Source organism: Aotus nancymaae, unplaced genomic scaffold (assembly GCF_030222135.1).
Source record: "Aotus nancymaae isolate 86718 unplaced genomic scaffold, 86718_ANA_hifiasm-v0.15.2.pri h1tg000077l, whole genome shotgun sequence".
NCBI classification, from domain to species: Eukaryota; Metazoa; Chordata; class Mammalia; order Primates; family Aotidae; genus Aotus; species Aotus nancymaae.
The window spans coordinates 11,793,380-11,806,586 of NW_026988492.1; the positions used below are offsets into that span (position 1 = coordinate 11,793,380).

Sequence of the window (13,207 nt, forward strand, 5' to 3'; positions counted from 1 at the left end):
GCATGCCCAGAGCATCTCCCATGGGTCTGTCTGTGCTTGAAAGATACTTCAACCCAAAAATTGGGAACAGGCTTTCTTCTGATGAAATGGAATGTTTTCTTTTTCTTTCTTTCTTTTTTTTTTTTTTTTGAGACAAAGTCTCACTCTGTTGCCCAGGCTGGAGTGCAGTGGTGCAATCTCGGCTCACTGCAAACTCTGCCTCCTGGGTTCAAGTGATTCTCCTGCCTCAGCCTCCTGAGTAGCTGGGACTACAGGCGCATGCCTCCACACCTGGCTAATTTTTTGCATTTTTAGTAAAGACGGGGTTTCACCTGTTTCATCCTGTTAGCCAGGATGGTCTCAATCTCCTGACCTTGTGATCCACCTGCCTCAGCCTCCCAAAGTGCTGGGATTACAGGCGTGAGCCACTGCGCCCAGCCTGTGTTTACTTTTTATAGACAAGATGAATTTTATGAACTTTGCATTTCTCCTTTTTTTTTCTTTTGGCTTCTGAAAAGCCCAGGGCCCAGTTTCTGGCCTGGTCTCTAATTTAGAAAACTGTGCATAACTTTCTGGTCATGTTTTCCTATTCTACCCTTATTATCTGTCACCTTGACTTTTTATTCACATTTTCTTATTTTAAAGTGGCATGCATATCATCAGCCTCTTTAAATTATTTGTGGAACAAGGTGAGCTATAAATATATAAACAACCAAAGCCAATATTTGACATTTGATAGCTCTAGTTTCTGGAGGTAGAGCTATCATTCTGAATGCTCTAAGACAACATCTAAACAGCCATCTTTTTACCCGCGCTTGGATGAATAAACAGCTATATATAGTGATGTTGCAAACCATTCAAGCATCAGTGCCTGTCAAAGATTTTGTCATCATAACAGCTGTGTTTTGTCAAGAGCTTTGAGCACTGCACTGCTGTGTGCACCAGGAGAGGGGTGCGTGTTCTCTGGATTTAGACAGGAAGCATAGTCTACTTTCATCACTGAGGAAACTCCCATTGGGAAGAGATGTTAAGTCTGGACTTTCCAAATAATCACACTAGAGGGGGAAGAAGCCCCTTGGTTGTACAGAGCTATTTCATCTGTAGATTTTCACGCCCTTCTAGTTCTTGCCCCGTCTGTGCCAGGAGAGAATGCCAGCTCAGAGCTCCATCCGCTCCCTTCCTGGAATCCTGATATTTCTTCATTCCCCTCCCTCTTCTCAGTTCTGAAGAGCAAGGTTTTCATACCTCATAATCTCATTAGCCTGTGACACTAATGGTCTTTTTTTTTCTTTTTCCTTTTTATTTATTTCTCTCTCTCTTTTTTTTTTTTTTTTTTTTTTTAAGGCAGGGTCTCCCTCTGTCACCCAGGCTGGAGTGCAGTGGCATGATCTCAGCTCACAGCAATCTCTGCCACCTGGGTTCAAGCAATTCACCCACCTCAGTCTCCCAAGTACCTGGGATTGCAGATGTGTGCCACCATGCCTGGCTAATTTTTTTTTTTTTTTTTTTCTTTTTGTAGAGACAAGGTTTCACCATGTTGCCTAGGCTGGTCTCAAACTCCTGGGCTCACATGATCAACCTGCCTTGGTCTCCCAAAGTGCTGGATTTATAGGTGACACTTGCAGTCTTGAAACGCAAGGAGAATGTGACCATTACTCTAAAACCCCAATCTCACCATGATTTATACATACATGATATAAGTTAAACACTTTGAACAGCATAAAGTTTACCTATGAAATAGTGTCATAAAATTTTTAACAGGCACAGAAGTTATGAATACAAGTGGCTGGGCACCATGGCTGACACCTGTAATCTCACCACTTTAAGAGGCTGAGGCGGGCAGATCACCTGAGGTCAGGGGTTTGAGACCAGCCTGGCCAACATGGCGAAACCCCATCTCTACTAAAAATACAAAAAATAGCTGGGTGTGGTGGTGGGCACCTGTAATCCCAGCTACTTGGGAGGCTGAGGCAGGAGAATGGCTTGAATCCAGGAGGTGGAGGTTGCAGTGAGCCGAGATCAAACCGTTGCACTCTAGCCTGGGTGAGAGTGAGACTCTGTCTCATAAATAAATAAATGTTTTTTTTAAAAAAACTTATGAATATAAGTGAATTTGGATGCATGCAGTCTTTTTATTTTTATTTTTTCAAACAATCACACACCTAGGCAGTTATAAAGAGGGCCCTTGGGTATATCATGGCCATCATTAACTATGACAATAGAAAGTAATCACTGAATAAACATGGATTGTGGCTAAGCATTTTGCTGAGAGGGCCAAATCTATAAGACCCGGGCTGCAGAGCTCATAGCGGAGGGCTTCCTGAAACAAAAGACACAGCTAAGGCTACACGCTGCGCACACACATGTAATTACAGGTTGACCCATTTGTATCATCAGCCTACAACGCTCAGGGCTGGAGGGCAGTGAGTGGATGGAGAGCCATTTTGATATAGACATAAGTAAACTTTATGATCTCTTTTCTAATTTAAAAATCCTGTGCTAAAATGGGAAATTTAAAACCATAAAGCTATCACTCACTTCTAAATCTCTGTTCTCACTTTTTTTTTTTCTTTTTGAGACAGAGACAGAGTTTCGCTCTGTCACCCAGGCTGGAGTGCAGTGGCGCCATCTCGGCTCATTGCAACCTCTGCCTCCCAGGTTCAAGTGATTCTTGTGCCTCAGCCTCCTGAGTAGCTGGGATTACAGATGCCCACCACCGCACCCAGCTAATTTTTGTACTTTTAGCAGAGACGGGCTTTCACCATGTTGGCCAGGCTGGTCTCGAACTCCTGGCCTCAAGTTATCCCCTCACCTCAGCCTCCCAAAGTGCTGGGATTACAGGTCTGAGCCCCTGCACCCGGCCTTCTTTTCTCACTTTTGAATTGTTGCATGGAGATCTTAACTCCTTACTTTTCATTCCTTGTCTCAGGCATCTCAGAGTTTTGGCTGACTGAATATATTCAGAGGACAGAATGAGACAAACAGTTGAGTATACTTTTATTTGGCTCCAACGTCCTCAGCGTGGTTGCAGCCGTCACTGGAAGGTAATTCATTTTGCAATTTTGTGTTCTTCTTGTTTCTAGTGCTAATCTCTCCAGGGCATTAAGAAGGCTAAAATGGGAATTGCATGGGTTATTAATAAAGAGACTAATTCAGAAATTCTCAAAACTGCACATCTCTTTCAGTTGTAAGCCAAAGTGATAGTTTGCTTTTCAGGACTGAGTAGCGTCTGCTGTATTTCTTGCTACTCAAATATTGGGAAAGAAAGAGTGAGGCTAGCCAGGTGTGGTGACTCACACCTGTGATCCCAGCACTTTGGGAGGCTGAGACAGGAGGATCACTTGAGCTCACGAGTTCGAGACCAGCTTAGGCAACATGGCAAAACCCCATTTCTATAAAAAAATACAAAAATTAGCCAGATGTGATGGTGCACACCTGTAGTCCCAGCTGCTTTGGAGGCTGAGGCGGGGGAACTGCTTGAGCCCAGGAGATTGAGGCTGCAGTGAGCTGTGATTACACCACTGCACTCCAGCCTGGGCAACAGAACGAGACCCTATCTCTAGCAAAAAAAAAAAAAAAAAAAGACTGAGGCTAGCCTAAATTGGAGATTTTTTTCAGATTCTAGGCAAGTGGTTCTCAAAGTGTGGCCCCAGGCCAGAGAGGTAGACTCACCTGGGAGGCTGTTACCAGTGTGAATTCTGGGGCCTCATCCCAGGCCTAATAGAATGGTTATCTCTGAAATTGGGACCCAGGAATCACCAGCATCCCGCTGAGTCAGATGCCCACTGAAGTTTGAGAATTGCTGCTCTATCAGTCTAGTGTGAGAACAGGTGCCTTGAATTGAATCATGCTATGAGTGCAGGGAGCACATTTCGGCTGCCTGTACTGCAGTCTAGCCAGATTTAGCAAATGCAAGATCACAGTTAATGGACGGAACATTGAGAACCACTTCTCTTTTAAAGTGGTTTGCGGTTTGGGGACACCGCTCCTTAGCCTTAGTTAATGGCGTCAGTAATTACTCGACTGCTTACAATTCAATAATGGTGTCAACAAATTGGGTAGTTAGTAGCCAATCTTCTGGGGAGCCACCTGAACATGGGCACAGCCCATGGGTGAGTACCCAACCGTGACAAAGGGCACACTGGAGACAGATAAGCAGATACTACAGGCCACATTATTTCTTGAACTGCGACAACCTTGATGCTCCAGACAGAAGTATATTAGCACTTGAGTCACCCAATCTCTGTCTCCCCTCTGTTTTTCTGTGTCCTTTAATCTAACAGCATCCATGACCCTCGTTTTAAGTGCATGTCCATGTCTGCATTTTACAATAGTTCCTGTAAAATTGTGACAAGAATGTTCCATCGGAATGTGCGATTAAAAGATAAGTGCTGCCGTCAGCACTCTTTTTTTTTTTTTTTGAGACAGAGTCTCGCTCTGCTGCCCAGGCTGGGCAGTGCAATAGTGTGATCTCGGCTCACTGCAACCTCTGCCTCCCAGGTTCAAGCCATTCTCCTGCCTCAGCGTCCCCAGTAGCTGATTGCAGGCATGTGCCACCTTGCCTGGCTTTTTATTTTTTGTATTTTTAGTAGAGACGGGTTTTACCACGTTGGCCAGGCTGGTTTCGAATTCCTGACCTCAGGTGATCCGCTCGCCTTGGCCTCCCAAAGTGCCGGGGTTACAGGTGTGAGCCAACTGCGCCTGGCCCATCCGCACTCTTAATAGCTCTTTCTGGGCCTTAACTTCCAGGAATTGCCAGAAGAGTGTGTGTGCAGCCAGCCTGACCAGGACAGTCTTCTCCCATTCTCATGCGGTGTTCTCTTAATGAGATGGGCAATTGCTAAGGAAATATTTGGTGCCAGAGGACTGTAGTCAAAGCTTACCCGCCCTGGGCTTCTCCCTGTACGTGGAGAAGGTACTATCACCTACCCCACTGCTACCCTGCCCCAACCGTGGCCGGTTCTCCCTCTTGGACACGTGGGAATTGTTGTTCCTTTTTGGGAAATGCCATCATTCTTCTTAGTTTCTCTGTTGTCACTATGAAACCCAGAGACCGGAAAACAAATCAATTGGAACAAGGTAGAAATTAGCATGTATCAAATAAGACTGAGGAGTAATTACTGCCTGGGCGAACCCGTGCAAAAACCGCCACGCTGGTTGCATATTTATGTCTTGCCATTTATTAGAAACTTTCAAGCCTCTACTACTGTTACTTAAAAAACGTCTATGTGGAAATTCTATCCCCAACTGAAACTGAACTTAAGCCCGCAGATGAGGGCCAGGCTCCCCGGCTTCCCGGAACAAGCAGACAGTTATTAATGGAAATGCTCTCGCTGCTCAGGTATGTGCTAACATCTGTTAAAACTGCATTTGTACAGGATTGCATGAATTATTGATACATGAACACATTGCTTTAGCCAAGCACAATCTTTTATGATTTCACGACACGGCTTCCCAGAGTTCTAGGTTACGACAACCTGACTTTCAAAGTTACAAGTTAAAGCAATCTGCTTGCATCCCAGGCTGACTGTGCAGAAGAGATTTACGATTGAGACAATCTGCCATTTAAAGAGAATGAGGTCTCCCGTCAGCAAGGGAGCCAGAATCTGTGGCTGGGACTTTTTTGGGGTCTCCTGAGTAGGTAGCTGTGTAGCCTGCCACAGTGTAGCTTTTCAGAGGAAGGCATGTCATGCTCAGAATAGAGAAATTTACTCCTGAGCATTTTTATTTATTTTTTTTTTAGAGACAAGTTCTTGCTCTGTCACCCAGACAGGAACACAGTGGTGCAATCATGGCTCACTGCAGCCTCAAACTCCTGGGCTCAAGCCATCCTTCCACCTCAGCTTCCTGAGTAGCTGAGACTACAGGTATGGACCACCATGCCTGGCTAATTTTCTTTATTTTAATTTTTTTGTAGAAACGGGGTCTGACTATATTGTCCAGCCTGCTCTTGAACTCCTGGGCTCAAGCAATCCTCCCGCCTCAGTCTCCCACAGCTTTGGGATTACAGGCACAAGCCACCTGGTGTCTTGAGCGTCCTTAAATAAAACTCCACAGGTGCAAGTGCTAGAGCTTTGTCAAGCTTCCACTATTGCTGGACCAACATCTCTTCTGCCCACGACTTTTCTCGGGAACATCTCTACATTGCTGTAGACTCCACCATCTGGCCCACCTGGCTTTTGAGTCAGTGCATCTCACTGGGGGCTCTAGACAAACTAAGCATTGGTGTGAAGTGCACTGGCTCCGTGCTTAACTTCCTTTTTATTCCACCTACCTTCTAATAAAGAATGATTTGGAAAGTAAGGGATCAGAGAAGGTTTCTACAGTTTGGGTGCATTATTAGGGCCGGTCTTTGTTTCAGCCTCCACTTAGCCTTAACTACAGGCACTTTTCCCTCTGGATGAAGGGGTTGTTATCCATCCTGTGGGACTTGGCGTCATGAAGGGGCCACTAGGGGGCGCCCAGCGCCTCAGAATAGTCCACCTTGAGGCAACGAAGCTGGCAGGTCGCCAGGCCTGTTGCTGGAGGCTCCGCTAAGGTTCCTGGAAGGCTTTCATGTCATTAATAGTTGGACAGAGAAGAGCACTGCCAGCCCCAGATGAGAGTGAGGAGGCCGGTCTGGGAGAAGGCAAGCAATTGAGAAGGTGGAAGGGGCAAGAAAAAACTGGAGAGGGTGGCAGAGAGAGAGAAAAGGAAGAGAGCAGAGACCGAGAGGAGAGAAAAGAGGAGGCTGGGAGAAACGGGAGGCTGCGTTTTGCAGGGCTGGGCAGCTCCAGAGACAGTGGAACACCGCGTTTTTGAGGACCCTATGGTGCATCCGGGGACAGGGAAGGAGCCGGGTTTGGGCCTAAGTGGGGGATGCTGGGAGACTCTGGTCCAAAAGGTCTTCGGCATCTGTGTGCCTTAGGCTGGGTCTCCCCAGGGTCTCCCCAGACCCCTGTGCCAACCTGCCCGCTTTATACTTTTCCTGTTGCCTTAGATTCACAACTCCCCTTGCTCACGTCCTTTTAGAAAACAAGGATTCGTGTTGGTGTCAGTACCTCCCAGTGGAGGCAGGAGGGGAGGATGGAGAAAGTGGATTTTGGTCATCACTTCAGCCCTCCTTAATCACGCCTGGAATTCCAGCACTTTGGGAGGCCGAGGTGGGAGGATTGCTTGAGCCCAGGAGTTTGAGACCAGCCTGGACAATACAGTGAGAACCCCATCTCTACAAAAAGAATTTTTAAAAATTAGCCAGGTGAAGTGGTACATACCTGTAGTCCCAGCTACTAGGGAAGCTGAGGCAGAAGGATTGCTTGAGCCTGGGAGGTCGAGGCTGCAGTGAGCCGTGATTATGTCACTGCACTCAAGCCCAGGCAACAGAGTGAGACCCCAGCTCTAAAGAAAAGCAAAAGAATCACACTTTATTATTGATGATTTTGAATCATGAGATAATAAAAAAGGAAGGACCTTTTTCCCACTTAAAGATGTTCCAGACTAATAATAATTGCTAATATTATTAGCAATTATTATGGGCCCTTACTGTGTTCTAGTAATAGGTGTCAGCATTTAGAAATCTAATGCCGGCCAGGCATGGTGGCTCACCTCTGTAATCCCAGCACTTTGGGAGATTGAGGCAGGCAGATCACCTGAGGTCAGGAATTTGAGACCAGCCTGACCAATATGGTGAAACCCCATCTCTCCTAAAAAGACAAAAATTAGCCGGGCGTGAGGCCTGTAATCCCAGCTACTTGGGAGGCTGAGGCAGGAGAAGCGCTTGAACCTGGGAGGTGCAGGTTGCAGTGAGCCAAGGTTGTGCCACTGCACTCTGGCCTGGGCAACAGAGTGAGACCGAGGAAAGGAAAGAAGGAAGGGAGGAAGGGAGGGAGAAAAGAGGGGGAGAGAGAAAAGAGGGGGAGGCGGAGGGGAGGAGGAGGGAGGGGAAGGAAGTGTAATGCCATTTTAAGGTATGCAGCAACGTGCGAAGTAAGTGCTATAGTTATCCCTATTGACAGAAGCAAAATGACTCACCTAAAGCCACAACGCTAGCAAATAGTGAGGCTAAAATTAGGGACCCAGATAGTCTGCCTTTAGAGCCTGCACTTAAGTAACTTAACTGGAATTAATGTCAGTTAAGTGACAGAACTGGAACTTGAATTTAGATCCCCTATCTTCAAATTCTGTTGAATCCTCTATACCACTGTTCTTTTTTGGTCTCAGACCCCTTTATTCTCTAATTATTGAAGACTCTAAAGAATATATCTGGAAGTTTTATGTGTCACTATTTACGGCACTATAAATTAAAACAAAGTAAATATCTATTAATTCATTTGAAACAGTAATAATAAACCCACTCCATGTAAACATAAACAGCATCTTCATTAAAACATTATCGAAGCGGGGCGTGGTGACTCACGCCTGTGATCGCAGCACTTTGGGAAGCCTAGGCAGGTGGATCACAAGGTCAGGAGTTCGAAACCACCTTGGCCAAGATGGTGAAACCCTGTCTCTACTAAAAATACAAAAATTAGCTGGACGCGGTGGTGGGCCCCTGTAATCCCATCTACTCGGGAGGCTGAGGCAGGAGAATTGCTTGAACCCCAGGAGGCAGAGGTTGCAGTGAGCTCAGATCGTGCCACTGCACTCCAGCCTGGGCAACAGAACAAGACTCCATCTCAAAAAAAAAAAAAAAAGAAAGAAAAGAAAATATTATTGAGAAAAAAATGTTTCCATTTTCTGCTATATGTCAGTGTCATATCTGATATGGAAAACTTAATACGGAAAGGCCCAAAGTAAAGACAAAAACAAAATCACTTGAAATGCCACCACTGAAGAGGGAATGACTGTGACTTTTGTTTTATATATTGCCCCAGCTTCCTGGGAAGATTATGAATTCCAGACATCATGCCTTCCAGACACTGAAGCAGTAACTTTAAATTGTGGCAATTTAAATGTGCCTGTAAATATCATCGTAGGAAATCTTAAGGCTGTACCAGGACCGGGAGAGGGTATCGGTGACCCTTGATCACCTATTTCTAGACTTCACCAGAGATCACAGAGCTCAGAGCACATTCTGGTTTAGTAACAGTATAAGGCGCACACCAAAGCCAAACGATCTAGCTACATAAATTCTGTCTCCTGCCCCGGGAGCCAAAGCTAAGCCCTTCACTGCTTTATGCTAAATGTGCATTAAATTGCAGAGAGCAATTGGTGTTTCTCAGTGCCTCAAGTTTGCACCTGCCTGTTTGATACCAGGAGAGGGTGTGGCCATTTCCTCTTGAACTTTGGGTTAGAGATAGCTAGGTATGAGGGGGTAGGGCTTGGGAAATGTAAGCAAAAGCCCACCCAGGGGTCATCAGCTGCCTGGTGGTAACTCCTGGCCATTCATTTCTCGTTCTATGTCTCCCTGTCACAGACCAGCTCTGAGCCTCCCAGGACACCACGTGATGGCTGCATTTCGCTCCATGCCAAGTTCCACATGCCAGAGAGCTGTCGTGGAGCTTTGGCAGGGAGAAGTGTCTAGGCCAGTGGCCTGTGGCAGTTACTGCTCCTGGCTCTCACAGCCTTTGTAGAGTTTGTAGGGGATCTAGAATTTACTGTGTCCCTAGAGAGGGGGTCAACAGACTGACAGAAGCCTGGGGTTACAACAGAGAAGCCAGAGAGCACACAGTACTTATGGACAAAGGCAAATGGCTCGGACTATGATACCAACATCATATTCGCTTCCTCCTTGAAGAAAGGCCAGATGCCAGCAGTCTCTCTCACTGGTTTCTTCATGGGGCCCGGTAGTCTGCAGACCCCTAGTCATCAGATGCCACCTTGGGGAGAAATTGGGTGGGAGGCCATGCAGGGAAGAAAGAAGTCTGCCACATCAGTTATTTATCTGAAAGAGACTGGGTTATCCAGAAAGAAAAAGCAACTGACAAGCCGCAAGCCTAAATGTTTCCTTTGCTATGCTGGGTATGGTGGTGAGTACTCTTAAGAAATTTCAACCAGGCCGGGCACGGTGGCTCACACCTGTAATCCCAGCACTTTGTGAGGCTGAGGCAGGCGGATCACCTGAGTTCAGGAGTTCAAGACCTGGGCAACATGCTGAAACCCCATGTCTACTAAAAAAAAAAGAATTAGCTGGACATGGTGGTGCGCACCTGTAATCCCAGCTACTTAAGCTGACATAGGAGAATCACTTGAACCCAGGAGGCAGAGGTTACAGCAAGCCAAGATTGTGCCACTGCACTCCAGCCTGGGTGACAGAGCGAGATTCTGTCTCAAAAAAAAAAAAAAAGTTACAACCAATTCCGGAGAATGGTTTGTTCTTTCTTAGAAATTTATTTCTTTTCATGTTGTTTTCTCTACGTGGTGACAAATGTAAGGTTTTAGTTTACAAAGAGAGCATAACATCTCCTACCCTGCCTAAGACCTCACCATACAAACACCTGCTCTCTACAACCCGTGGAAAGATCTTCCTTCAGCTGTTGGCTGTCAGCAACTTTTTTGCAGACTGGTTGAAGTTGGACAGGAATGGTAGTTAGGGGCCGTGTGGTATTATCCATATGCCATATAATCAAAATTATGTTTTCACACAGGCAGAACAGAAGCAGGATTCCAAGTAGGTCTCAGATCAGTTCCGGATCCTCATGCCAATGCCTTATATCCAGTTTCCCCGGCCGCGTTTTACATTTCAGCAAAAGGCGTGTCTTGCAAACCCAGCAGCACTTATATGGCCAGTGTCATCTGAGAATGCAACGGGGTGATTTGTGGTGGGAGAGCTGTGTTAACCGGGCTCGAACTGCTATCCAATATCCCAAACGTAAACCTCTTCCTGCAGGCCTGAAAAAGAAGCCAGGGCTTTTAGAAGGTCCACTTTTCATATGCTGAAGCTTTCCAATTTCTTGGTTGCAGCTGGGCATGCTCTAGAGCAGATGAGCTGCTCTGGGAAAGAAACGGGGTGCCCCATCATCCATCCCGGATCGGGGTAGCAACAGCAGAGCCTTCCAGGGACAGCTCACCTGTCTCACCTCCCCCCAGGGCTCGGCTGGGGATGGCAGGACCCCCGGACTGGTTAGATTCTCCAGAAATAGCTTCATCCAAAAAAAACGACCTTTAGACTTCTATGTGTTTTATCCTCCCAGCCAAGCATCTTCTCACGAGTACTTATTAAACACCTACCATGCGGCAGACACTGTGCTTGACACACTTGCCAATTATTTCCTCGGAGTTTGTTTTCTGGGCAAAAGGAGGTGTTGATGGATTAGCCACAAGCCTTAGCGCTCTCCAAAGCGCTTCTTATGATTGGGTCTTGTAGGAAAATGCTTCATTTTGGTGACTGTTAAACCAATGCCCAGAGATCGTGTGATTCATGCCAAATAAAGACAGGAGCTGAGGGGATTTTCGAGAATTGCAGGTTCTACTTCTGATGTTTTCCCGCAGTAGTTGGGAAGGAAGAGTCTCCCCAAATGAGAAAGAAGTTGGGTGGGAGGGGGTCCTGCAGCCTTGGCTTCCTGGGAGGCTCTTGGATGACTCACAGTGGGGGGTAGGGAGCAGCCGCAGGCCGCTGCAGCCCTGGTTACGGCTACAAATTTATCTCCCCAACTACGGCCTCTCCATCTGTTCTACCCTCTAATTACAAATGCAAAAAATAGCTAATTTGCAATGGCATCATAAAGAGGAAAATCTAAGTGATTTAAGAGCTGCTCTGTGTTATGTGGAGCGTATTTTACACACTCCAGTCAGAGAGAAACTGCTTGCTCCCTGCATTGTGAGAGTCCCCTCATCTCGGCCAGTTTCTGATTTGCCCCGACTAGCAGAATTATTATTAAACGTTGCAAAGGGCAAGGAGCTGGTCCTGAGAATGTTCCACCCCCACCACAACTGCTTCTGACAAAAAAGAGGCCGGCCATTGTGGTTACAACTCAAGGCCAATAATCTGCCTTGATCTCTAGATTATTTCAACTTCTTGGCAAAATATATAATGTGGACACAGTACTATGAGCCAAACTATAATTCAAATTATTTTCTTTTTAGCCAGGCATGGTGACTTACACCTGTAATCCCAGTGCTTTGAGAGGCCGAGGAGTGGGGATCGCTTGGGGCCAGGAGTTCAAGAACAGCCTGGGCAACATAGGAAGACCTCTATATCCACAAAAATGTTTAAAAATTAGCCAGGCATTGACTGGGCATGGTGGCTCACACCTGTAAACTCAGCACTTTGGGAGGCTGAGGCCGACAGATTACTTGAGGTCAGGAGTTTGAGACCAGCCTGGCCAACATGGTGAAACCCTATCCCTCCTAAAAATCCAAAAAAACACAAAACTAGCTTGGTGTTATGGCAGGCACCTGTAATCCCAGCCACTTGGGAGGCTGAGGCAGGGGAATTGCTTGAACCCGGCAGGTGGAGGTTGTAGTGAGCTGAGATCGTGCCGCTATACTCCAGCCTGGGCAACAGAGTGAGACTCAATCTCAAAAAAAAAAAAAAAATTAGCCAGGTTTGATGGCACGTGCCTGTAATCCCCATTACTTGGGAGGCTGAGGTGAAAGGTGGAAGTGAGAGGATCACTTGAGGCCAGGAGTTGGAGGTTGCAGTGAGCTATGACGGCCCCACTGCTCTCCAGCCTGAGTAACACAGTGAGACCCTGTCACTAAAAAAATAAGAAAAAAAAATGAAATAAAACTTATTTTCTTTTCAATTGTGCCAGCGATGAAATGAGGAGAATGATGGTGCTCAGGACATCCTACCCCAAAATACAGCACCTTGGCACACTGAATATTTTCAGTTGAAGGAACTTGAGAAAACAGCAGAAGGAAGAAGCCTCCCTGGTCTTTCCCTGCCCTCTCCTGAAGACCGTCACGTGACAGGTGCCCTTCCTATACCCGGAGGAAAGGAATATCCTTATCTGTGAAGACAGGGTCACAGGAAGGAATCTGAACAGGCTGGCTGGGTTTCCCCCAGCTTATTCCTATTAGTTCAGTCTCTTTTTGCCTGATCATATTTCTCCACAAGTGTCCACTCTTCATTAAATCTGCCATAAAAACAGCGTTAGCTCTTTCTGATGGGGTCTTCATTTTCTTTTGAAGACTTTCTTGTCATGTAAAACTTACTAAATAAATTTCTATGTTTATCTGTGTATTGTTAATCTGTGTTTTGTTACAGAGACCTCAGCCATGTACCTAATATGGGTAGAGGAAAAAGATATGTTTCTCTCCTACAATGAATGGTTTATCATGAATTATCTGAGTAAGGGGATGTACA

At 46.2% G+C, this 13,207-nt stretch overlaps 1 long non-coding RNA gene across 2 annotated transcripts in view; it reads left to right on the plus strand.

Moving 5' to 3' along the window:
• LOC105715721 (uncharacterized) overlaps positions 1–13,082 on the plus strand; it is a 38,197-nt gene extending 25,115 nt beyond the window's left edge. For both annotated transcript variants that reach the window (XR_010339550.1, XR_010339549.1), the window contains 3 exons: positions 2,909–3,023; positions 5,166–5,320; positions 12,654–13,082. This is a non-coding gene — a long non-coding RNA (uncharacterized LOC105715721). The remainder of the gene's footprint in view (positions 1–2,908; positions 3,024–5,165; positions 5,321–12,653) is intronic.
• The last annotated feature ends 125 nt before the right edge of the window (positions 13,083–13,207 follow it).